This window comes from Lathamus discolor, chromosome 3 (genome assembly GCF_037157495.1).
Source record: "Lathamus discolor isolate bLatDis1 chromosome 3, bLatDis1.hap1, whole genome shotgun sequence".
NCBI classification, from domain to species: Eukaryota; Metazoa; Chordata; class Aves; order Psittaciformes; family Psittacidae; genus Lathamus; species Lathamus discolor.
Window position 1 is genome coordinate 73674751 of NC_088886.1, and position 27302 is coordinate 73702052.

At 45.1% G+C, this 27302-nt stretch overlaps 1 protein-coding gene across 9 annotated transcripts in view; it reads left to right on the top strand.

The window, feature by feature from the left end:
- MAP2 (microtubule associated protein 2) overlaps positions 1-27302 on the top strand; it is a 227169-nt gene that overhangs the window by 79456 nt on the left and 120411 nt on the right. For all 9 annotated transcript variants that reach the window (XM_065669792.1, XM_065669793.1, XM_065669794.1 and 6 more), the window contains exon 3: positions 11622-11687. The gene's annotated coding sequence lies outside the window, so the exon portion shown is untranslated. The remainder of the gene's footprint in view (positions 1-11621; positions 11688-27302) is intronic.

The window sequence follows — 27302 nt, forward strand, 5'->3', positions numbered from 1 at the left end:
TTGGAAGGGCCCTTAAAGCTCACCCAGTTCCAACCCCTGCCATGGGCAGGGACACCTTCCACTAGAGCAGGGTGCTCCAAGCCCCTGTGTCCAACCTGGCCTTGAACACTGCCAGGGATGGGGCAGCCACAGCTTCTCTGGCACCCTGTAACAGCGCCTCAGCACCCTCACAGGGAAGAGCTTCTTCCCAATATCTAACCTAAATCTCCTCTGTCAGTTTAAAACTATACCCCCTTGTCCCATCCCTACACATCCTTGTAAAAAGTCCCTCTCCAGCTTTTTTGTAGGCCCCCGTTGGGTACTGGAAGGCTGTTATTCATCCTTTAATGATTTGAGAGGCTAAAAAGTATAAACAAATGACACTTTCTGTTTTGCTACAGCAGTCTCCTATCCTTGTTTAATATTGTTAGTGGAGAGCTTGTGTCCAAAGGGTGTTCAGTGACACCGTCAGCTGAATAAGGTCTTTCAGATGCGCCTGTCTGTGTTAGTAATGAGAATACTTGCTCTCATTTTACAGAGGAACCTCTTCTTTTAACTATAACCCCCTCCTTCCTAGTCCTCAAATGATACCATCATCAGAATTCTCATTACTGTCCTCTTTCATCCCTTTATCTCATGTTGGCTGAAAATGCCATTGTCTTCGAGTTCCTTCACTTATTAATGATTCAGATGTATTCTTTTTGCCAATTGGTGCAGAGCAAACCTTGGAGCTAATGTGCATTAGCTATTCCATTTATTCTCTCCTCAGCATTCCTTCTGTGTGTTTTGGGGTTTTTTCTTCTTCTTTTAATCATACTGCTCTCCTGGTTCTTCACTTGCAAGTTCCACATCGTTGCTTGTGTTTTTTTGGCTCAAATACAGGAGCCATTGTGCCCCAAAGACTGACTTTGATTCTGAAATGCTTTACAAAGGGGTAGGGAACCTTCGTGTAAATGCTAGGAGTATCTCTGTTCTTCAGTCTCTACTTCGATGTTAATAAGTGGACAGATATCTTCATCTGAACCAGTCCCATGCTGTGGACCAGCTGGAAATCTGGGGGATGGCAGGTCACAGACCCAGTGAAGCTTTGCTCACAGACCCTAAAGAATGACCTCAGTGGCAGCCTTACTGCCCTCCCCATCCTGCTGCGGTGCTCCAGCAGCAAAGAGGGGAGCACTAGGTAGGATTCTCATGGAAGACCTACAGGGCTTATCACACCTGCCTTGTCCTCTGAGACTGTGTTACTGCAGTTGGAGCAGCGTCGGTACTGTGCTGCCCTTTGCGTGCCTTTTTCAGACCCAGTGTCCCTAGAGCTGTAGGCATTGTGGTTCTCTGAACCCTAATGGCAGACTGGGGCTGAAGCTGAGGTCCCCAGCACCATGGCTGGCCCACATGAGAAAAGTGTGGAGGGAGCAATGTTGGTGCAGTGCCATGTTCTGCACCAGCGATCCTGATTTGGCTTCATGGGAAGCTTCTGAAGGATGGAGGGAAGTGGTTGTGGTTTAAGCCTTTAAGCCCTGCTTAATAATTGATCTAAAAGTAAAATACAATAATAATACTAGGAAATAGAGAAATAACCACACACACCTCCTTCTTACCTTCCCCAGAAGTGATGCACAATACAATCGCTCACCACCCACTGACACATGAGTGACTCAGCCTGACCCCAGCAGCAATCAGGCCCTCCCAGCTAACTGCCCCCAGTTTCTATACTGGGCATGATGTGCCTTTGGCTAGTTTGGGTCAGGTGTCCTGTCTCTGCTTCCTCCCTGCTTCCCGTGCCCCTCCTCACTGGCAGAGCATGAGACTGAAAAGTCCTTGATCAGGATAAGTGCCTGTAGAATAGGACAATGGGATCCTCATTGACTCCGAGGAGGATGCCAGCGAGTCTAGGCACTGTCCTTGGGGCTCTTTTAAAAACAAGCACATAAATAAATGGTTTAAATGGTTTGACCTTCCTCAGGAACAGGTTGGTTGTTGTTGGGTTTAGCACCACACCAAAACCTTATCTTCATTTTCAATTAGTCCAGTGAATTCCTCGTTTATTTTTTCCCCTATACACCACTTTGATTTAGAATGTCATTGCTTGATTGATCTTCACAAGTGATATAATCTGGACAATTCTTATTACTGTTTGGTTTTCTGTATTTGAAGAAATCTATTTGGAACATGTGCTTTACAAGGAAAGGTTAGAAGAATGTTTTCCCACACTCTCCCTTTTTCTCATAGCTGAGCTCTCCCCAGTTTGCCAATATCTTTCTTACTGTGCAAATCCCAAATTCTGGCACTTCTCCCGCTGAGACATCACCACCAACAAAGAAAATGGAATAATTATCCCAGTGTTTTCAGGACAGCATGCCCATTAGGATAAATAAAACCGTGATATGTCTCTTTTTTTGCCCACAGTAAGCCTTTCCTGCCAAGCAACTGCCTAGCTACTTACTCCTGATTTGTCTAGTTACGTGTTTGAGGCCTCAGCTCTCACTATGATGATCAGTCTTTCACTTTCTTGGTTTCCTGCTTTCAGATCTGGGAGGTGCTGTGCAGCATGCTGCCATGAAGTCTTGTTGCAGATGCTTACCTCAGTGTGACAAGCTCATTCCAACTTGGGCTCAGACCCCAATTTTATAGATGCAAAATCAGGAGGGAACGAGATGAAATGCTGGGACTTGTTACTCACCATTGCATATTGCCAGCAGTATGTTTTCAGTAGTGCTCTTGTTCTGTAGGTGCTTGTAAAATGCTTGTTTAGTTCTTCAAAGTCTTTGTAAGGATGAGGTTTAACTGACTGGTTTATCATTTCCCAAGGCTTCCTTTCAAGAGAGCCTGCCGTGTTTGATCGTCCCTAGGGTCTGTGCTGAAACCTTAAATGCTCCTCTTGAGTCAAGGAGGATTCACAGAATATTCTGAGCTGTGTCTGTCTTGTGTTGAGTGTTTCTTAAGATGCTCTTTCCTATCCTGACCCGAGGTTCCACAGCTCCTTAAAACTAATTGCATGCAGTGCTGCTGATTGCTGATCTTAACTTGTGAAAATTGAGGCAGATGTTGGGTATGCAGAGTCGTGCCCTTCTGAGCATCGTCTTTGCTGGGCCTCGCTGCTGAACCGTGACTTGCCCCATCTGCTTTTCACGTTGTATTTAATCGTTTTTGGTTGCCTTTTCTGTTCCTTTCTAATTCATTTTGTTCCTTAGCTTTCTGATCGTATTCCTGTGCTTTCGCTGTCTCTTAGTTACATGATGTTTGTCTCTGGTTTTTGTATGATTTTTATTTGAGTATTTGGGATCTTAAAAAGCTTAGCGTATTCTTCCTCTGTACTAGTAGAGTTTGTTGTTAAAGCCGCTAAACTCTCCTATATCTGTCTCTCCTTTCTGGTTCTGTGTTTCTTGGGAGCCTTGCACAGAGCATAAACCCTCAGCTGTTGAGCTGCCCATGCTTTCTTCTTTTGCCTGCCAATGTGAACTGAAATACTCCAAATAAACCCAGGCAGGATGGTAGAGAAGCTGAGACTGGCAGTTTCTTTCTCTGTTCTTTCTCTCACTTTTATCTACACACTGTATTCGCATTGGTGCCCTAGTGTTGCTGAACAGTACCAACCTTTGAGTACAGCCTAAACCAGTGTCTGGATGACTTACAGTAGCAAGAATTCCTGTATCAGTTGTTGAAATGGCAGGAGAAATTCCCTGACTTACCGGCACTGCTGCTGTTTGGGCCCATCATCTAAAATGCCATTGATGTCCTACTTCATCTAAAAGAAGGTCACATCCCTTAAGGTATATCAGATAAGTTCCAAGGTCCTTCATTTATCTGAAACTCCATTTTTCCTAATGACTTTCTTGTTTTCCATCCCATTCTGGTAAACCAGATTTGACTATAATCACATTACACCTCCCAAAAGTCTCCCTGGTGATGGCGATTGGATGTGGCACTGTTCCCTTCATCCCCTGAGCTCATGGGCAGTGTAACTGAGTGCTGTTAAACAGCTCCTCCTGCTTTTCATCCTCGAGGCAACTACCTGGTGGAGATGTAATTCTCATGTACAAAGAGGTTAAAAATCATTTTGGACAGCGCTGTGAGACCAGGGTCAGTGAAACCTGCGTTTAAGTTACCCAGTCCAAGTCTCCAGTTGTTGATCCAGTCTTGATGCAGCAAATGCTGGGGACTCAGTGGAGCGGTGGCTGACTTAAATGTGTGTAAGCAAAGAGGGAATCGCATCATTATGTTAACCACAGGAAATCTGATTTTATGGTGATGAAACAAGAATCAGTCACAAGAAGCTAATGAATTAGCCTGCAGTATCTGCAAAGTTCATTTCTCCGTAAATGCAACAGAATCCATTAAAGAGCCTTTTGGAAAGGGGTCTTCTGCATAGACAGAGTCTGTAACATGCAGTGCATGCACTGCCAGCTGTCCTTGCCTTTAGCTGAAGCTTTCCGAGAGCATGTGTGAAATACAAGTTCTGATCCAAATGTGCTGAAGTCAAGGAGGAGCTTCTGGTGGGTTTAGCTGGGCTTTTTCACAGAGGTTAAAGTGGCTGTCAGTTGCTGGTTTTACTGGAAGCTATTGGACAGGCACATATGCATGCAAAGGACCTGGATGCCCATACAGTGAGGGAGTAAGCTGTGGTATAATGCTGGCATGGTGTCATATCTGCACCCATGTGGGTCAAGCTGACTGTTAGGAGCATCCTCATAAGGCAGCTTTTGTTGTCTCTTCTTTGGAGCGAGGACAGAGCTGCTTCCCCTCCACGTGGCTCAGGGGCTGGCATCTCTACCGCAGGTTTCTGCCTGACTGCCTTCCTTACATAAAGTCTGCTAAGTGAGAAGCTGTTCAGAGCAGTTCTGCTCCATGTTACTACATGTTACTGCAATCGCTATTGCTTGTCTGGTTTTGCTGTCGAGGAAACACAGTGAGTTGTTAGGGCTGACCAGTTTTTAAGCCAATGTCTTGAAGGGAAGTGTGAACACGGGAGGAAGTAACTAACTGGGGGCTTCTAGGAAGGCAGCACTCAGCTGCTAGGGAAGGTATCTCTAGGAAAAGATTGATCTTTAGATTGACTTGCAAAAGCAAAGGAGCAAATACCTTTTCTCTGAAAGGAATCGACCCATTTCAGGGAAACCTCTCTTTTCCATCCTGTGTTTCACTACATGCCAGTGTCCCACATTGTCCTAAATGTGAATGGGATTTAAATCAAAATACTACCCCAAACCTATGATTAGACAAAACAGAGGTATTTGTGCATTCTACATTGCAGTTACTGCTTTATAGATGGTCAGGGCCATGCCAGCTCAGAGTTTATCTTCAAATTAATGTGTCATGCCAAATCTGAATCAACAAATGATTCATGAATGTAAAATGTTTTACTTATAAATTTAATACAGAATAATAACTAAAGCTTCCGCTGTGAGGTATGACATGGCAGCTAATTGAAAAACATTAGGTTACATGGTTAAATGAAGTACACACTGACATTTGAATAACTCCTGCCACGGTAGCTGTGATATTTTACTAGAAGCAAGTTTTTGTCTTGATTCGACACCCCACTGGTAGGTAAGGAGAGAGAAGAGATGAGAAGAAGCAGCAGGGTTTGTATCTGCAGTATTTCCTTAGTCTTAAGCCATGTGATAGGGTGGAGAAACACTCAGTGTGTCTCTAAGCTGCACATGGCATGCCAGGCTTTCGCATGGACAAGGGCTGTGTGTACTCAAGGGCTACCAGAGCACTGTGGCTAAGTTGAGGTTAAGGCTGGGGTTGAAGAGAGTGGTACCAACCATTATATGCTGTCAGGAGTGTCAGTCATTCTAGGCAGAAGTGTAATGGGGAAGTTGGCCATGGTTTTCAGCATTAACTGGTGGGTTTGCATCCCTCAGCTTTAGGAGCTTGGTTTAAACACCTCTCAATAGGATGCATGTGTGTGTTGGGCAATCAATTTCCTTCTGTCAGCAAGCAGAGAGTGAAGGGCAGTATTGCCCCTCAAGGCAGGATGAAGCTGTGGAGGAAGGACTAATGCAGACAAGTAGAGTAAGTAATGCAGTGTTCAATGGATGTCATGCAGCACTCATCTCTGTGTCCTTTACCTGCTGGGAGGAGGCAAGGGTTGTTGTGGGGAGGCATCAGTAAGAGGGAGATGAAAGAAGGATGCCTGAAAAAGAAAGGGCAGTGAGGGAAGTGAAAGGAGAAGAGCAGGAAACATGGAACAGGAAGAGTGAGGATGAAGCAGCATCTGGAAACTGCCAGCTACCTGCCTCTATCTCTTGTTGACTCTGACAGAGTCTGTCTATCTCCTAGTGGTGTGTGAGGGAGGATTTGTAGGAAAAACTGTGAGTGAATACTATTCCCTGAAAACGTGCCCTCCGTTGCTTGCTGTGGCTATAACACTACAGCTACTACTTCATGTGGTAATGCAAATCTATGCAGATTAGCTCCCTTCGGGAAGCAGAATTAAGGATGAAACAAACATTAAAAAGAAGAGTAGACCCACATCTTTCACTTACAAGCTTAAACCAATAATGAATCCATTGTTGACACTCGGGAATGTCAGAGAGGAGCTTTGTGTTAGCTCGTGTCATCTTTGAGGCTCCTAATACTACAGTGTTGACTGCCTGTCTCTCAGGACATTGTGCTCATGGGTGTGTGCAGTGGTTTTGTGGGAAGTCATGGCACTCTCAGGTGTCGCTGGTTTCTGCAACAGTGTTGGTGCGATCGATTATTTCCAGTATTGCAGGCTCCAGGAACCACCTGAAAATAGGAATTGCCTTCCAGAGCCAGTTGGGAAATCACTGGGTCCAGTGTGTTGGTGGCAAGGTACTTGCAGGCTGAGATGATAGGGACACGTCGGATGAGTTTAGTGATGTTTCAGTACTTCTCAGAGATGGAGGTTTTATTCTGCTGTGTCAGAATATGGAATGTAACCACTCCTTCATGTCTTTACTTCTTGTTTTCCCTCTATGGATGGATTTTGAGCTTGGGGTGTTTTACCCAACTGACACTGGCCCCCCAGAAGCAGTGGGCTGAACGAGCGGTGAGGCTGTTCCGCTCCACCTGCAGTACCCAGTGCAGAGGTGATGGCTTATTATGGGGGTTTTATACAGAAGCTTGCATTGCAGCTTTTAACAGTAACAACACCAAATATACATACAAGGGACTAACAAACACCTTTCATGGATTTTGCTTTCTTGTTCTTTTGGTCTCACTGGGTCTCTGAGCTGGAAACCAAGGATTTCCCAAGGAAACCCAAGAATGTGCTTATGTGGTAGCCTCAAAGGGTTCTGTGCAGAATTGGTTGTTCTGAAATGCAGGCCTGGGAGGATTTGAATATCGTACCTCTTCCAGCTTGATTTCAGTGACATGCTGGCAGAGGGCGAAATAGAAATAGGAGATCCTTTCTCTGTATTCCTCATATCTATTATTTAGTTAAGGAGAGACAGCTTGGGTTCCCAAAAGACAGATTATGCCTAAAAACATCTGTCTGAAAGGTTTCAAACAAATAAGCTGAGATAGGAGAAAAGGAAGACATCATTTGCCTGGGTTTAGAAGGCTTGTTTCTAGAACCATGCTACACAAAAGCCTGTGTTGTATCAGCTGCTGGTTTAATGGCTGCTGTGGTACTTGGCATGGAGGGATGCATTTGCGTGGATGCTGGAAAAGGACAGTGTCATCAGTGCAGGCCTGTTTTATTGGTAGCTGGGAGGAAGGAGAGGTCAGTCCTGTAAAGATGCTGAAATCTGCTGTGGAAACAAAGCTGGGGGCACCACTGGTGTGAAAGAAATGATGCAGTTGAACAGGCTCTAGCGGGGCTGTTTCATGAGGTGGGTACATCAGGTAGTGCACACTTGTTCTTTGGGGGTCAGGCCAGCCTCTGCATCCTGAAAGCTTCTAACCTGCCTTGAAATCCCTTGCACCTTGTTACCCACAAGAGCTGCCCACTCAGCCTGCGGCTTTTCCCAGATCCTCTGTTATCAGTAACCATAGATACAGATGGTGACTTCAGCCTCAGCTTTCCTCACCGTGTAGCCCCAGTGAAAGAGCCAGTCTGCTGTACTGCGTGTGTGTCTCCAGGATTCATTAATGCCCTGCTATTCTGGTTTTTGCCTCTCAAGGAAGTGGGGGTGGGGAAGGCAAGGTTATCCCTCAGATGTCTGATAAAGTAGGATAGTCTGATGTATATTACTGCTGCAGAAGAATAGGCAATACTTACAGAGTCTGGTGAAGTATCTGTCTCCTCTCAAGCTCTCCAGAGCCATCCATCCCCAGCACTGTTCTGAGTGGTAACACAATAGTGAATAAAGAAGTAAATTCCCTGTTCCAGGGCTGTTTTTACCAGAGTGGTGCAGTTTCTGTTCAGTAGATTTACTCCTTATCATCTACATCACTGATGATATGGGTTGCTATTTTAGGCATTGCATAAAATGTTCACCCCTTCTTTGCTAAAGAAGAAGCAACCAGCCTCTAAGTCCTTTGTTAAAGGTTATTAAGGTTTTGGCAGTGGCAGTAGATCTGAGGTTCTAGGAGGGTCTTCCAGCTTGGCTTGGCAACAGAGGCTGTGTGTTTCATCATGACAGTGAGGAGGATGCTGCCACTACCCCCTTTTGTGGTTTGGCTCTTGTAAGTGATCCATTATAACAGAAGCTGTCTCCTGTTCTGCCCAGCACTTTGCACAGAGGGGCCCAGTATGCAGCCAGATTTTCTAAGCTCTCCTACAATGCAGTGATGAAGCTGAGTGCACTGTCGTGCCTGAATCTCAGAATTAAAGAGAAAAGCCCACCTGAACCTGCTGCAAGGGCTTTTAGAGTTTTTAGACCAGGTTTTTGAAGTCACAGTCTTCCCACGTCCTTTGCTGAGACTGTAAACGTCGTTATGCCTCTTTGAGAGCTATGGCACTGAAAGTGGTGCTGCAGAGCATGAGGTCATCATTTAAACGTTTCCAGGACATTGCCTTGTCAACTTCCTAATGTTTGTGTCTTCTTTTTGCTCGCAAGTATTCCTGTTTCAGTGTGTTGGAGTGCGTTAATTGTGTGTGATAAGTTTGCTTTGTGGCTGATGCTGTTTTCCTGTCTGAGCCAGGAAAACATGAGGTTAAATCTCTAAGGATGAGAGTTTTCTGTGTTCCAGCATTTACCTGGATTAGGCCCTTCATCCCTGTCTCCTCCTGCGCCTTTTGTCTTGTCAGAAATACAAATTGTAGGGCAGCCAGAACAAACTTGATCATTAAGATTGTTTCCTATTTGCAGTATCTTATGATGAAACCATTTTCATGGGCTGTTTTGGCAGATTGGGTGCCTGGAAATGCTTGCATGGGCAGAGTGAAGGCGATTTGGATGGTTGGATGAAGATTCAGCCATGGGCTCCAGCATGGCAATGTGTGTCAGTCCCTTGGGAACTACACGAGGTCCGTCAGGAACATCCGAGAGAAACTAGAGGGCAGTTTTCAGCACTTCATGATACTCTTTCGCCACCCCAGCTCCATGGTGCTCTTTCTGGACCTCCCAGAACTCCTGATTGCTTTGGGGCAAGGGCGGCTGGTGGAGGGGAGCTGTAGAAGTGAGGAGGGGATGGCAGCAGTGCTGTGAACAAGCGCCAACTTTTAGATGGTGGAGCTGGGGAAGACGAGGGCAGGCTTAGGGTTTCCTTGGTTTCTGCAGAGGAAGAGCTCTGCAGTGGGAGGTTTGGCAGCAGCAGGCACCCTTCTGATGAGTCACGGGAGGCTTTCTCAGAGGAGAGGTCCAGGATTTGCACTAGTGCTGCTCTTGCTCATTTTTTCCCTTCCTTCTGAAGGCCTTTTGCCACCATACGTTACCTTCTCCACCACCAGCCCTGTCCCATCCAGGCTGGCTTTAGGGGCCGTATTCCTCCATTTTGTTGTCCTCTTCACTGTTGTGGTGGTTTAGAGAGTGTGGGGAAAACTGTTTGGTCAGGACAGATGCTTTTAAGACAGTAGGATCTGTTTATAGCAATGAGGGTGGAACTTGTGGTTGATGCAAAGTTTGATGGGTCTGTGAAAAGTCATCTTCTTGTGGTTGGAGGGGGAAGCAAAAGGGAATCTATTCCCTTTGCAGCCTTCCACCCTGACAGCGAGAGAAGCCCTGGAGATCCATGGGAGGGGAGGTTTGTTACTCCTTCCTGTGATCCCCTTGTCCCTCTCAAAGGTAAATGGGGTTTGTTGCCCTCTCCCAAACTTTGTGACAGGGAGATGTTTCCTTCCCTTATTGACATCCTGCTGTCTCAAGGACTCTGCTGTCACAGGGACTGAGAAACACCAGCTTGCTGCTGGAAACTGGATCGTGTTGGCTTCATGTTCCTCCATTCCTTCTCTGCTGCCCCTCTCTAGCCATGCTGGGTCTTCTCTCAAAACACTGCCTCATTTCCCAATGCTCAGGTCCCTCGTGCTGCTCAGATTAACATTGGTCTGAAGAAAGCCTTGGAAGGAGGTGAGATCAAGGCAGATGGTGGCTGAAGAATGGCAGTAAAACTGCACCCCTCACAGCAGCTTGTTAGCAAGCTGAACTGTGCAGTGAGCTCTGCTCCACTCATGTACTAGTCCCAAAGCATCCCTGCAGTCCTGCAGCACTTCTGCATTTTCCCTGGTTTTATTTCCCTGTTGGTGGCTTAAATAACAGCATAGCCGAGCTGGTTCCAACACGTGAGCAGAAGTGCTAGATAGAAAAATAAAGGGGGGAGAGCGAATCGCCCTCCTAATCCATAGTGCAGAAAATGCTAAATCCCTCAAGACCTCCTTTTCAGTGTGTACCATCCCTAAAACCTGTTTAGGATTTGGATCGGCATCGCAGCGGAGACCGGGTGTGCTGCTGCCTGTGTGCGGTGCCTGCCTGTGTGTGCTTGGCAGCAGCACAAAAGAAACCAGTTGATGATATCTGCAGGATTAAAGGCCCCGTTCCTGGGGACACACTTGGTTGGATGCAATTAAAATGCCTGTCAGGCATTCGATACCAGCACCCCCTTGACAAACTGCTTCAGCAGCCGCGAGGTGCAGCATCCTATTGTAAGTGGATGATGGCGGAGCTGGCTGGTTTGTCATCATTCTGGAAATTTCTGTGGCCAGTGAACTCCCTCTTCCTCTCCCACTCACCCTCTTTTCCTTTTCACCACTGCGGGGACTTCTTCTAATTTGCAGTTTTCCTTTTCCTGACGTACACATGGTAGAGACAAGCTGGTGGCTTGCAGACTGCGTCTGTCTGGAGATAGGCAGCGAGCCGATGGATAACAACACTCCATGAGAATGATTATGCAGCAGTTATTTAAGAATAGGCTTTTGGGGTATGGCAGCGTGTGAGCTGGTAATGATTTTCCTTTAAAAATGTCAGCTTTGTTTGCTTGCTGAGGGTTTGAAAGAGTTTATCCCTTTATGCTGTAGCTTTCTGGGTTTGATCTGCTTGTGAGTTAAATTCTACAGTGGTGCACACTGCATGAATTAAAATGTATAGGCAATAAACTTCTGTAGCTCTGTTTATAAATCTATTTGATGCATACATTATACGCATACACCTTCATAAACATGTCTGGCTATCTTTATGCATCTGTGTCTTTGTATAATAGACAAAACCTTCTTATAGCTGAAAACTGTTTTCCAGAAAAAAAAATAAGTATTTTCAGTTTTTTTTTCCCTCCTGTTTGTTTTATATTAACAGATTCTCTGGTATATAGGCTTGGACGTGACTCACTGATTGGAATCTGCTTGTTCACGGATCAAAAAGGTAGGACACCTCTGTGTTTGAATGCGACTTTGGGAATGGGGGAATGAATATGATAAAGGGTTTGGACTGGGTTGTGTTTTTTTGGTGTTTAGTTTTTACTGCTATTTAAACAATACCTGTTATTCTGCGTTGTTATCCTGCATTTTGTCAAGCTGTGTTTTTTTGCAGCTTTGCATAGGTTTTCAAATAGCTTTGGCAGGCTCTGTAAAGTTATTTTTGCTGTGTACGCATATGCTCTTGCTATTTAATCAGTCCTTTCAGCTGCAGCTACCGAAGGGTGAGATACAAACCCGGGTGCTTGTCAGTTGTCTTGGGTCAGTATAGTGAGGGTGCAAAACTGCCTTTGGTTATATCAGATGTGGGTTGTTTCGGTATTGAGTTTAGCATCAGCAAGAGCAGGGTTAAAATCACTGCTTGGCTCAGAGCAGATAGGATCTATCGGCACACAGCAGAAAGCATAGTGGAGGTTTCATACTGGATCTCTTTCCCGGAGGAGGGAAACTTCTTTTAACCCCTTTATTGCTGCCCCAAACCCACATGTGTGTCAGCTCAGGGTTTAATGCACAGCATTTCAGTAGCCAGGCAGGGCTGGAAGAGCCACTGATGGCTTCTTGACATATCACCAGCACTGCAGAAGTGATTTCTCTGTATCAAAATAAAGCAAACAGACTGGGGGTTTTGACAGTGTCATTGCTAGTTCCTAAGAGAAGCAGTTTGTTATCCTCTTCCCCCCAATATCTTTCGGGTTTGGTTCCTTGCTGTAAAGGAAACTGTGAGATAAACCCCTGCAGAATAAAAATGCATTCATTTTTTGATATTAAACTTTGAGATGTGCGAAGCGGTTGGGGAGTGCACATCTCATTGGTTTGCAATGGGGACTGTGCCCTTAAAAATACATAAACACCCCCCAGATCCCAGCAGGATTGAAAATCTGCTCCCTCCACCTCTATGGAGAGAAGGAAAGGTGTATCCATCATGTATTAACTTCTGAGGTGCCAGTTCTCACCCAATAGCTTCCAAACCGTGTGTGTTCTTCCCCAGTGTCCTACAGGTGATTGTATTTCTTAGCTCTACATTTAGACCTGGAGGGAATATGTGTGTTTGTAGGGCAGCAGTCAAAATCTGTATGTGTTTTAGTCTGGAGTTCCAGGGTGCCTCTTGGAAACCTGGTAAGCCAGGAGTAATGATCACCCTGTGAGCAAGCCTGCTCTCCTGGAAGGGCCAGTCTGGATCCCCAGGCAAGCAGGAACCCCGGACCAGAACAGCAGCACTAGCAAGGGCATGGGCCACTGCTAGCAGTAATGCATCCCTCTGGAATGTGATGAGTAATCAATTTTATGGCAATAAATTACTAGGGCTGATTGATAGCTGCTGTTTCCTGTGGGAAAGCATTTGTGATGTTTTCAGGCTATGCTCTCTCCTGTTTTTACATACAATTCTGTTCCTTGTTTTCCTCTTCTACACATCTTTGTTTTCTCAGTCCTTGTATTTTTTCCATCCTTGGCAGAAGGCTTCTTACCTTATAGCTTTTCCTGGCTAAATAAAGTGCTTCAAAGGAATGCTTTACCTGTTAGTTTTTCTTAGTTGCTTTTAATTTCCTCCTGGTATCAATTATCACTAAAGTGAAGTGAAAACCCAAAGTAAATAGCGTATAAAGTGCTTTAATTCTTGAGAAACGCATTCAGCGATCTGTTTCTAGCTATGAACAACCCCCTCTTCCCTCTACTTTTAATTTCACTTCCATTATCCAAGGGCAGCAAGCCAAGCTGCAGTCTGATTTCATTAATGTTTTGCAAACTCTGTCTCAAGGACTAGCACTGCTTGCTGGGCTTGCTGTCAGGATCCAAGATTTTGCTGCAGCATAGGGAAGGGGAAGGCAAGCAGCTCTCCCATATAGAAGCGATGGTATTGTCATCAGGCAAGTAGAACTGCTTGTGTTTTACAGCATCAGTGGGTAATGAGTCAGATCTGTTGACTGTGTGATCCCCTCAGATGAATGCTTTTCATCTCCTATGGGGCTGCCTCCTGTGCACAGCATCTTACCAGTCCTCTCTGGTCTCCTAAAACCAAAGACAGGGTGTTAGCTATTTGTTAATAGATCAGCGGTGGCGAGGAGGTTTGTATTTTTAATAAACAATACCTCTGTATTTTGCACCTCTGATTTATCAGTCGTTTTAACCTCCTCCTCTGATCAGGGTTTTTAAGATTCACATTACAAATCATTCCTTCGGGCCGCAAAGAAGAAAATGAGATGTTAGGCTGGCAAAAAATGGAAATCATTTCAAGCAATGTAATTTTCTTGAAGTAGAGGTAAGGGGCACTTATGCTGTAAGAAGAGAAATGATTCCAGATTGGCAGGACTTAAAGGTCCTGTGGCCACAGGGGTAGCAGATGATGGCTTGGAGTACCAAGAGAAAAAAATTGTGTTAGCTGATACAGAAAGGCAACAGGAGCCAGAGTGTACAGTGGCAGGGAGGTGTGTTGGGTTACAGTCTGTCGACTCCAGGGCATGCACCCAGAATGACTTGATGTTTGGCAGTGGCCTTCGTTTAAACAATCACATGGTGACCACACATGCAGGAGACTTTAAGAAGCGGTGTGTGGCATCAGTTCATCACCAGGGAGCAGCCGCAGGAGCGAGCCTGGGATGCTGTGCTTAGCTCTGGCCTGAGATCATCGCCCCTTCTTTAAGCCCATGTGTTAGACAGCCCTGTTAGAGCATGTGCCATGGAGGTAGGCAGGGAGTTTGTTTTGCAGCTGTTTCAGGCTGGGTCTCAACATCCTCAGTTTTACTAAGTAGTTTTACTAAGGTAGGTTAGGTCACCAGTATTAACGTTGTCTTGTCCTGTGCTTGCATGAAACAAGTATTTTTCTGAGCACCAGAATAAATGGTTTTGGCTTTCCTGTTGATTTAGAATCATAGAAGGGCTTCGGTTGGAAAGCACCTTAAATGTCATCCAAGTCCCAACCCTTGCCATGGGCAGGGACACCTTCCACTAGAGCAGGGTGCTCCAAGCCCCTGTGTCCAACCTGGCCTTGAACACTGCCAGGGATGGGGCAGCCACAGCTTCTCTGGGCACCCTGTGCCCGTGCCTCAGCACCCTCACAGGGAAGAGCTTCTTTGTTATCTCCAACCTGAACTTCCTCTATTTAAGTCTGAAATTAAGATTTATGTCTTGTGCTTGATGAGAAGTTCTTAGTGAAGATTCTCCTGCTGATCTATCGATTACAAAGTCTGTCTCTTTGGCAGATTTTTCAGTGCAAATAGGGGTCCTATGTTATAGCTTTCCTTCCGGTTGTGACATGAGGGGAGGGTCGCTTGCAGGGTCCATCTTTTCTCCTTGGATGTATGCTTTCATATGAAGTGTAGGAAGACAGTTATCTCTGCTTCTGCATCAAAGCAGGCTGAAATTGTTCAATGGACTAAAAAATTATAGCTGGGGAGAACACAATCCTCATGAAAACGGTTTTCTGTGGGGAAGACTGGAGTTAATGGTCCTGATAAGAGTTGTTTTCCCACAGCTTTATGTCTTTTGTCCTCCCCTACCACGTTTTCCCTTACTTTGGCACCAGAGTACCCCAGTTTCTCTGTGGCCCTTCTGTCAGCTGGGCAGGACATGGCATGTGCTATAGCTGCTCCGGGGTGCTGGCTGCCTATCATGCGCATGTATTGCCAGCTTGGAAGATCAAAGGCATCAAGTGGTGAGGTTACGTCAATGCTTTCTTCATTTCAGGGAAGGGAGCACTCATTTCAGCTTAGGTTTTCATTTCTAGGAAGAAAATACGTTTGTCCTTTGCTCTCTGTCAAGCTATGTTTAAATAGTGAGTGAGAGACAGCAGAAGTTGGGTTTAGTAACTTTAGGAAGGACCTTGTATAACCTGTCAAGAAAATAATGACTGCCAAAGTGCAGAAATCCAGTGAAAGATGAACAGGATCAGGAGTTCAGCTGACATGGCCTCAACTGGAGGATGGAGTGATTAAGTGCAGGCCTGTAGTTGAAGGCTGTAGGCTGCCATGTTCATTTCTGCAAGTTTGTGTCTTCCTTCTTTTCCTTGTCTTTGTCTGTAAACCAAAGCAGTGCCAATGTACCCATCATTAGGGGTATTCGTTGGGTTCACAAAATGATTGAGAATCCTTGGTTAGAGGAAGCTGCATGTGTGCAAAATTGCATCATGAGACGTGTTATGGTGTTTTTTGTTGTGAGTGCAGTAACAAAGGTGGCCATGGTGTTACTGTAGAAGCAGGACCAGTGAGAATGAAAAGACTTGATTTCCCCCACATTCACCCATCAGCTTGACTCTTTCTTCCTGTGGAGCTCTTTGCTGTGAAGAATTATATTGCGAGCATACAGGACTGCGATGACTTTTAATATGATAACGAACAGATGGCAATCAATACACCTGTCCCATTTGATACAAAGGGTATCTATTTCCCTATGGACACTTGTGCTGCCATACCAAAGCTGAGAAATGCGAGTAGCATCTGGTAGGGAAAAACCTCTATAGCAGCAATGCTGCTGAGTCATGCTTTAAAAACCTGGAACATTCCCCAAAAGGCTGGAGATGCAGAGTAACTTCCTTTCCCTGGACTGGTCAGGGGATTATTTGCCACCAAGTGAGGCCTCTGGATAGTTATGTGCCGCTGACGTTTTATGGAGGGCATTAGCATGGAGCTTGTGAGAAATAATGGCCAATTTCTTTTAATGCAACGGGTGTCAGTCAGTGCTAAATCACAGGAGCTATTTACATTTGTTTTCTGAATCATCCTGGTTCCTGCAATAAGGTGATTTTTCAGTATGTGTGGTTAGAAAATTGGGTTCATCTTTCCTTTTTCCTCCTTGGCGTACATATTTGCTCTTAAAAATGCAAATGTATGCCTAATTGGCTAAAAGAAAGTGACTCGGATTTAAGGAAGTGCCTTTCTTGAGCCTTTTAATCATCAAGGGGAAGAGGTCCATGACTGCTAGAGACAGGAATAGAGTGCAGTGGGGGGGAGTGATCACAGAACTGTGTATTTAAATGTCAGTATAAAACTCCCCATATCATTCAGTTCCATGTCTTTCTGGTTCCTGAGTCGTTTCCATCCACGTGCCCAAAGGGACCTGAGCACTTCACTGATGAGATACCAGTCATGCTAAACTGACACCTTGTTTTTGCACTGGGGAAAGCCCCTAGCTCTGCTCTGCAGCAAGGCGCACTGTTCACCACTCTGTTCATCAGTAGTGTTGGTCAGCACGCTGTCAGGACCTTCTGACAGCAGTGCACAGCCTACTGACTGCTACTCGCTTGCTGGTTTACATCCTCTCCGAGTGTCAGGAAGACTGTTTGGGTTTTATGGGCATTTCTGCGCTGAGAATTCCCAACCTAAGATGTCAATAGAACTGATTTGAAGTGTCACAGGGTTGGAAGCCTCTCTTGCCACTGTAGACTCCTCCAAATTCCCCTGCTATTTTTCTAACCATTTGTGACTGAGATACTGTGGAGAAAGGGCAGGAGTGGAAAACATGGGGTTGTAAGGATCTGGAGATGGATCAAGTTCTGCCTTTGGGCACTAGCACTGGAAACCAGGCTGCCCTGTGCCGGACTCAGCACTGCTGAGTCTTTGGTCCCTGAGCACACACAGGAATCTCTCACGGATAGCTCCAGTTTGCTTTTGTTTCTATCTGGAAGCAAAGGCTTCAAAATGCTGTCTGCAGTCACAGCCCACCTGAAGTGCTCGGAGAAGGGGCAAACCCAGTAACATTTAATGATTTAGGGCAGAGTTACCTTCTTCAGGATTTCTATAGTCTCAGCAATGTAACTGAAATCTGTTGTAAGGGTGGATTTGCTTTCTATGCATCTAAACCCCTTTGCAGCACTGCTTCATCTGGTCATGGTGGCCTGGCTGATGGTTGGCATTAGGGTCCTCCATAACAACTTAATGCAGTATAAACCATGTTTATAATGATTCAGGATGGCTGATAACTTGATAACTTGATGTTAAGTCAGGGCTTTGTTACTGCTGCAGTTTCACTGTATGCCAGCAAGTCTGTGTTGCAAGGTCTCATCTGGTGCTACAGCAGGGTGTAATCCTGGCCAGCCATGGAGGTGCTCTGCCTGCTTCTGACCAAGTTGAGTAGAGTCTGACTTCAGATCCACTTGTCTCTCTAAGGTTCATAGGACATTTGAAACACAAGTGAAACAAAGTGCAGCTGAATGTGCTGTGCAGTGAGCTCCCCACTCGTGTGCTCTGCTAGAGCCAGCGTGCGGCTTCTACACTGTATGCTCCGAATCTGTAAAGGACAAGACAACAGTTGAGTAATCTTTTCTTGGTTTTAGCAACATGATGATAAAGCTCAAGGAACATTAGGTGCCAAAGGATGAGTCAAGATTGCACTGGTAATTGTTTCTTTTTCAGTCATGGTAAGATAGAAGCTCAAGCAACAAATTGGGATGCTCAGTAATGTGCTGAGTGCCCACAGGGAAGAGAGAAATCTGGGATATAAATCTCTGTGATCTCCCCCTCACCCCGTAGTCATATATATATATATATGTCTATATGACTACATATATATATATGTATATATGACTACATATATATATATACACATACATACACACATGTACCAAAGGGGTCTCTGTCTCTTTTCAAAACCCACTTTCATCCTCACAGGCTTGTGCTCTCAGCTCCTGATGCTGTGGGCTTGCTGTACTCAGAGCTGTGGTTAACACCCCCCCGAGCTTGGGTTCTCCTTGGATGGATGTGCAGTTCCTAGGAAAATTGAATCTTCCTTGGAAAGTTGCCACTGCAGTACAACTAAGTATATTAATAATCATCAGAATAAGTATTGAGGCTATTTGTAGTGGTGGTATGTAATGATAATAATTGTAATGGCAGCCCTGAGACATGGACAGAATTGCTCACTGCAGCAACCTTTCTTGGAGGATACACAAAATGCCCTTGAGTATTCCAATGAATGTGATTATTCTTAGGTTTGTTGTATTTAGTGTCCATTAGTGAAAACGTCTTTCGGCAACACTTGTGGAAGTAATTATGAACAGGTAAATTGAAGACAGATGTATACAACTACTAAAAGTACTTTTTCAATTGTAGAACTAGCCAGTGTGTGTGAAAACTTTAAATACCAACGTGTGCATTACTCACAAGCAGGAAACCTCAGCACTTCAGTGATTAATTACAGAACAGAAGGGATGGAGACCATGCTCCGTAATACAAGTAATGCGTTCATGTGACTTGCGGTTTGCAAACCAAGAATAATTCCCTGAAAGAACTCACTAAAGAATAATGGAATTAAAATAGCTTCCAAACTCTGTAGCTTTATCATAGACAAAAGGAAACTAAGAGACTGCCATTGTGAACTGTTGTACTACTCAGCTGGTCCTCATTCTGTCTGCTGTGTGGCCTTAGTGTTGTGTTTGCTGAGGGGAGCATAAGAGCGAGCACTGTGTACAGTTCTGGTGTGCCCAACATAAGAAGCACATGGGGCTGTTGGAGCAAGTCCAGAGTAGGCCACAAGGATGATCAGGGGCTGGAGCACTCCCATATGAAGACAGGCTGAGAAAGTTGGGACTGTTCAGCCTGGAGAAGAGAACCTGCGTGGAGACCACAGAGCAGCCTTCCAGTATCTGAAGGGGGTTACAAGGATGCTGGAGAGGGACTCTTCGTCAGGGACTGCAGTGATAGGACGAGGGGTGATGGGTTCAGACTGAAACAGGGGAAGTTCAGGTTGGAGATAAGGCAGAAGCTCTTCCCTGTGAGGGTGCTGAGGCGCTGGCACAGGGTGCCCAGAGAAGCTGTGGCTGCCCCATCCCTGGCAGTGTTCAAGGCCAGGTTGGACACAGGGGCTTGGAGCACCCTGCTCTAGTGGAAGGTGTCCCTGCCCGTGGCAGGGGTTGGAACTGGATGAGCTTTGAGGTCCCTTCCACCACAGACCAGTCTGGGATCCTTTCTTGCAGTATCCAGATGGGCAGGAGGGATAACAAAACAAGTGTTTCTTCCTAATATCAATGAAGATGTGCTGGAGTTAAAAGTATTTTTTGGGAGCTCTGTTGGAATATAGTACTGTGGACAAAGTAATTACTTGGAACAAATCAGCTTCTCTCTGTAACCAGGTACGAATTTGGCCTTTGTATATATGTGTATGTGTGTAATCATAATAGAATACAGAAAAGTAGACTTAAAGTCCATAATACTGGGGGGAGAGGGGGGAAGGATTCACTCAGCCGGAATTTCACTCAGTTTATGAAGAAACAGTGGGGCTTTCTTTTAGCTTTCTACCTGTCAAATGGGAGATGCTTATTTCTGTCTTGTCTGTCAAAAAAGATTATTTGGGTGGTTTTGAATACTGTTACTGAATTAAAATTGATTAAAAGTACCTTTACTGGGCCTATCTAACATCTATGGAGTTGACTGATGACTTGAAAGCCTTATCCTGGGCTTGTAGTGAAGGGTAGTCCCAGATGCAAGCATCTCCTTTCCACCTGCATTCTGTTTGTATAGTTCACTAATGTGATAAGGGGCCCAAAACTGCTCATAAGCATCCTGCCAAAAAGATGTTATCACCTTTGGATTCAGTTCATGTCACAGTGCTAATACACCTCTTTGCCATTATGCACCCTTTCTTTTATGACCAGGGGAAGAAAAAGTTGTATAATAAACAGTGTCATGGGAAAGAAAGTCATATGTTATGACAGAGCTTAAAAAGGCTTTTGAGGATTTACAGCTGGGAGTGTTTAAGAGAACTGAACCCGGAGCATTTTCAATTCCCAGCAATGCTGCTCGCAGAGATCGTCATAAGACGGGCCTATATAAAGATGAAGTAGTGCAGGATGTCAGTCAGGTGGCAAGTGGGGCACTTGGCCCCCTGCAAGAAGCTATAGCTGCTCTGGCCATGCTTGAGACACTGACTAGGCAGGCTGGGGCAGCAGGCAGGCAGTGGCACTCTGTCTTGTGCAGGTTGGCTGTAGGCAGGTTAAGTCTATGGATGGAGGTAATCCTTACAATCCTCGAAGCCCCAGTTGTGCAGTGTCTGGGGAGGAAGGGTCTGTCTGACTTGACAGAAACTTGCTGACATGGTCTTTCCCACCAGCCCTCTGATGCCTCCCCTCTGGCTTTTCCACTTGTCTTTAGCCACTGGTTTCTCAGGCTCAACAGCACCTTTGCTTTTGGTAGAATGCTCCCTATAGCAGAAACTGGCCTTGGATCCGAGGCCCTTGGCTCGTAGTGCCATTAAATCATCCACTGATCTATGCCAGTCAATATTCACTGCAGCCTGCCCACTCGTACCACCCTGGCTGACACTATCAGCTTTCTGTTCCCTTTTCCCTGCCTGTCACTGATTCTGTCACTGAATGTCTGCCTGGGCATGGCCTGCATCTCTGAAGTGGTACGGGCATCACTTGTGCAGCCCTCTGCCATCCATGGCAGCTTGTCTCTGCTGGGGCTCAGAAACCCCATGAAGCACTGGGCTTGCCAGGCTGAGCACTGCATTCCCAATGCAGTGCTGCTGTGGTGCTTTGTCCTGGGCTCTGAAGCAAGACACAGAGGCGTAGCTTATCGCTGCTGGGCAGGAGCATCTGTCCTGGGCTCTGCTTTTTTTGTGCTCGGTGGAGAGAATGGGCAGATTTGTAAATGAGAGCATGGAAGGAAAAACCGTGACCCCTGCGCCTGTCTCAGGTTAGAGGGCTCCATGCGATCAGAGCCAGTCTTTGAATTAGCACATGTGGAGAGCTGGAGTGGGCCTAGGGAGGCTACTTATCTGTTTAAATAGACTTGATGGCTATTGTGTGCCTGCCATCTGTCCTCTTTCACACAGGATAACTTCCCTTGATTATTATCTTTAAGCATATCTCACTAGGTCTCTAAACTGCTGGTCAGTCTGCATTCAGTGTTGGATAAAGGAGCTGCCACTTTGCTTAACAGAGGGTAATCTTACTACAATAGTGGTACATGAGCCTTTCTCCTGCTTTTTTAGCACAAGTACCTTTCTGCACAAGAAATGTGATTGATAACAGGGGCCTTTCTACAGCATTTATCATCTTGATTAGTCCTTGCTTTAAACAGAAGACTGTAGCCCTATAAACACTAGCTGAGGCATTAAGCGTTGAAAGCCAAAATACCTTTTATGATTTAATACATTAGGAGGAAAATGCAAGTTTTAGAGAAGAACAAATGTTGGACATGGAAGATGCTTCAGGGAACTCCGTAAAGATCTTGCTAGCAAGAGCTGGAATGTTTGGAGTTTTAACGTGGGCTAACATTAATAAAAACATCATGGCAAATGTGTAGCGTACTGCGAACACTGTTCGTTGTGCCAGTTCATGTCCAAATCGGTCTGCTCACCTGCTGTCAGGAGGTGGTACCGGTGCATACGCCAGTGGTGGATCTGCTGTCTGTGCAGCAGGGTTGAGCAGACTGAAGGTCTTTGCATCCCTGGACTGAGTCCAGACCCGGTTACGTGCAGCATCTGCAGAAGGTCTGCAGCACTGCATGCAACTAGAAGTAGGAATCAGGCTGCAGTTCATGTTTTATTGATCTGTTCTACCCAGGTGTCTCAGTATCAGCGATGAAGACTTATTAAAAGGGCTGCAAGCATTGACATGCCCAAGTGAAGTTCTTCCCTTTGACAAACTGTCCAAGCCCCAAGGCTTTTAAGAAGAGCAAGAAAGCAGGAATATTCTGGAAGATCTCTGAAGGTGTTTATGATCCTGGCCCCTGAGCTGCAGGGTAGCCCCGTGGTTTTACAGAGGGTGGAGACTATTGAACTGTCCTTGGGTGCTTAACAAAGCCTGTTGCTTGGCGGTGCACGTCCATGAATGAAAACTTAGCTCACTCCATAGCAAAATCATGTACAGCTTCCTGTGCTGGCAGGCTTTTGGGAAGGGGTGACTCCTCCAGCATGTGAAATGCAGCAACACTCCCAAGACCTTTCTTCCTTCACTGGATGTGAAAGCTGGGAGGTGGTTGGTGCACGACTGGGTTAATAAACTTCTAAATTTTGAGGTCTTTGCTGTTATGTATTGCTCCTTTTTTGGCAGTTTTCAGTCCTTGGCTCATAGATATCTGTTGAACTTCTACAGAAGGTTTGAAGCACCCCATTAAGCACCACATAAATCCATTCTTAATCCATCCTAAAGGGTATGTTTTTATGGAGTGCTGTGCCTGTGCTGTTGAGTCAGAACAAGCTGAATAGGGTGAGCAAGACATGATTTTCCCCTGATTCTCCTGGTCACAGATACAGTGTGTTGGGGGTCCCTTGCAGGAAGGTGGCTGCTGAAGGGTCACTTGCCAAGACTGGGCCTAGATCTTGCAGGAGGCTTGCAGTCCTCCCAGGAGGTTTGCGGGTTGAAGGCATTGCTGTGGGAATGTGGTTGATGTGTGTTGATGGGGTGAGTGCAAAGAGCTGAGTGACAGTATTTTGATTTTTGCAGCAAGCAGACACTGCAGTCTGTAGCATGGGAGGGCACTAGCCCAGCAATCACTTGTATAAGCACAAATGGCAAATGCTTTTCCTGTGATCCTTAAAATACCAGAAATGAACAGTTTGACTGCCTAAAATTCACTGTATGTAAAACTTGCCATTAAGGCCAAAGGTGTATTGCACAGCATATGTTATATGAAATTCCTGTAGGCACTCTTGGGTCTTGAAACTGCCAGGAAAGCCACTTCAAGGGTGAATCCTGTTGGATTGTGTTGAGGCAGAGCTCTCAAAGAGCCTGGGTGTAGTAGTTTCCTGGTGTAAGAAAAACCCAGTTGTTGATACTGAAGGCCAGAAACAAGATAAATGCTCCTGGACTTAAGGCAAAGAACTCCATACTATGTTTTACTGCGCTCCCTCACAGAGTTGGGATCTAACAACCGATGTTAGCAGTTTAACATGCAGGTTCACCTTCCTGGTGATTGTCCTCTTCCTTGAATCATCTCACTGTGTCATGGCATGGAGTGAGTCTGTGTGTGTGTGCGTGCAGTCAGTTCTTGTAGGCTTGTCTGCATGCAAAACCTCTACTGTTTCGCCCAGACATGCATTAAGGGGCTATAGATAATTAAAGAAACTTGCATTTTCTTTGTTTCTAGGGTCCAAGAAACTCTGAAGTTTCTTTCGTTGTGGGGCCATGCCCTCTTCTTCTTTTCAGTCCATCTGGATCTTAGATCTGGAGAGATTTTTATGTTATGTGAGATGTTGTTTGGTGTTGTGTCACTCTTGTTCAATGGTCTGTGTGGTTTCAGCCTTGATATGTGAGTTCCCATCTGGGAGAGAACTCTCTCCCTGGGAGAGGGTTAAGGACTGGAGGTGATGTCCACAGGGGCAAATACTCTGCTCCTGTAAATAGTCTCTCTGCATATCTACATCCAAGAAGGAAGCAGATTTGCTTCCTCTGAGAATATACCCCACATTGCCACTGGGTCTCTTCAGCTGATAGCTGTCGGTGCACTGTGCACCACAGCTATGAAATCGTCTTGTGATGAATTCCTGAAATCATCTCTTAGGTCCTAACTACTGCTGGTGTAACAGAATGATCCTTTTGACCACTCTTTTCTGAAGGTCAGGAGGACACAGGGTTAGGTTAAAACAGATTCTCTCCCTCTTCTCCTTATGTATCTTGTGGGAAGGGTATGATGGTATCAATAGAACTTGGTTCAGAGCCTACTGGAGCCCAGGTAAAAACTGATTAGCTTCAGTGGGTTTTGGATTGGGCCCCTAAGGACCTGCTTTCATCAGTGAAGAGAGCACACTCGGCCAGTTTAGATAATGGCATGAGAAGGGCTGCTCTTGCTAGTGGGGGCTTTTTTTGGTGAGGTCCATAGGATGAAGTTAGTGGTTCTTTGGCTTGCATTCTGCTGCCAAGGGAAGTAGAGGCATCTCAGCCCAGCAGCTGGAAAGGATGCATGCCAAATGATGGCTTGCACAACATGCAGAGTGTTGTACAAACTGGAGTTGAGGTGGTGTGACCTATATGACTTAGAAGACCACTTCACTTCCACTGCAGTCAGTCTTGTTCTGAGAGAAGATGGAGTAAACATGCATTTTTTAACAGGTGACCTGTGAGACAAAGACTAGGAAAGTTAATTGGAATTGTCACCGCAGAGCCTCTTGCCAGAGGCTGTCATTATGCTGAAAAGTAACATTAATGATGTTGGCAGGGTGGGACAATTTAATATTAACTACTAAAACTCACCTTTGAGTTATTCACTCATGTTGAAGTGGTAGAGCTTTGGCCTCCTTTGGTTCCCAAATTGCCATTTCCTTGAAAATGCTCATGGCACACTTGTAACACAACTCTTACATCCAAAAAACTCTGAACATCTGCTTTTTGCTGGTGGTATCTATTTCTTGGTTGATCATCTTCAGTAAAGTGGCGTAATGACACCCCATATATTGCTGGTGAAGGTGTAGTTGTCGTGTAAATGTGGCGGTGTTCAGGTATATGCTATGCTTACACAGACAAAGGTATTTTAATTCACATATCTATATAGTTATAATGAACACCTAGGCAGCAGTTGTTATGGACTTAGCTGAATGTTTAAGGGTCAGAATGGTGGGAGGAAATACCAAAAAGGTTGCTTAAACTTTGTTTCTTCCAAGTGGTTTAATAGCAACACACGCGTCTGTGTGGGCTCAACCTTAAAGCTGAAACTCATATTGAAATGCTTTGATTTCCATATTCAAACAGATTTATGTGGTTTTAGTGATAGGTTGCAAACAGTACATTAAAGCATATGCTGTCAAAATTAGGGCACTGTTTCCCACAGTGTAGTTCCTTTCTGTGTATTATTTACTCTTTCCATCTACAGAAAACCCGGTGGCAGAAGTCCCTGCATATGTTCTCCATAAACCTACCAATGATGTGTGTGTGTTACAAAGAATGGGGTTCATTAACAGTGTGAAAATAGTGCAGAGTTTTGAGGTGGCTTTTAGCTTTCTTGTACAAGTTTCTGGGTTTCAGAATACATTAGAAATGACTGGTTCTCGGTTGAGCACCTTCTTAGCTGTTGGAGATCACTGAAAGTTGGACGTGAGCTTTGAACTCATGGCGTTCATAGGACAGGCTACAGTGAGTATCCCCCCTTTTGCTCCCTTGTGGCTTCCTTTAACTGTTGCCAGTTGATGCTGGCTTCCTCTTAAACTACCTCACTTCTATAAGTTTTTTTCCATCAGTTGGTGCTATTAATCAGTGTAGTTATAGAAACAACTTGTAGCAGGATGTCCTTTTGGCTCAGTTACCTTCATACAAAGGCAGTTGTGTGTAGAACAAAAGAAGCCTTTTATGCCCTTGTGGCTCTCAGTTTCTTATATCTGGAAACAAGTCACACACTAGTCCTCACTATGCAAGGGATTGCTTCACGTTCAGTGTAGTTCAGTTATTGTTTCCAATGATAAAATACCTTTTTGCAAGATTTTTTCTGCAGGCAGCAAGGTTGGGGTGGATTATTTGTTTATTTTAACAAGTTAATTTATTTTTCTTGGGAATAATAAGATTGGAACAAGTAATTCACAGCATGCAATTTATCTGAAGAGTAAGTCCCTCTTCCAACCTCTTGAGGTGTGTAAGCACCCATTAGACTCTTAACATTAAACCAGCCATGTGGACATGGAGTAGTGTTAGGCTGGTTCTTCATTGACTGTTAATCAACAGTGGAAAATCACTGAAGCAAACTGATTACAAGTGCACACATAAATACGGGAAATAGTTTTGCAGTAGTGTTTTCTTGCTTGAAACAGTTACCTTCGTACCACGCAAGTGCTCATCTTTGTTTCAGCATTTCTTTGTATTGCTTTCCTTGGAGTTTGTGCTGGTTGATTAAATCCTCTTCACCTGTTCAAGCTGTTACTTGTGAAGCTGGAACTAAGGGATGCTATCTCCTACAGCCATTGAATTGAAAATACCATGGCTAACTTTGCTGAGTGAGCCACTGAGGTATGAGAATATAGAAGAATGATTTTATCCAGTAATCACTGATTAGGAAGTGGTTGGGTTTGTGTAGCTGTGCAGTTGCCAAGTAGAGGTTGGTGACAGCAGGAGGATGTAGCTTGATTAAGGCAAATGGATTATTTATCTTGTGACACTGAGCACATGTACTGGGTTACAGAAGATTCATTCTGTCTTCTGCTTCCCAGACTCCGTTGCCCTCCTGTCGCATATATTCAGGATGAGTTCTGTCCTGTCCATATTTACTTCTAGTGGAACCTGTTACTGGAACACCTTATGTCTCTACAGAATTCAGACACACATTCTTGGTACTGTTATTTTGGTGGCAGCTTCTCCTGTCCTTATGCCCTTGCTTTTCCTGAGTGAAGAGCACCGTGTTGTAGTTCTGCCTTTGTAAGTCAGACTGGACTCGGTTGTTGGCAGGAGGCCTTTCAACTTCCTTGTCTCAGCTTTAGGAATTAAGGTCTCCGCTATCCCCATCATCAAGCTGCCATGCAGCCCAGCCTGCTGCACTCACCTATGGGCTCTTTTGCCACAGGAGGGAAGACTGTAGTTACCCTCAAGTAATTTGGGGCTAATGTCCTCATGACTGGTGTATAGCAAGGACATAAAAGATGATGATATTCAATAAGGAGAGCAAAATACATCTTCGTGAAAATATGCGCAGCCAAATGGCAATTCCTTTTG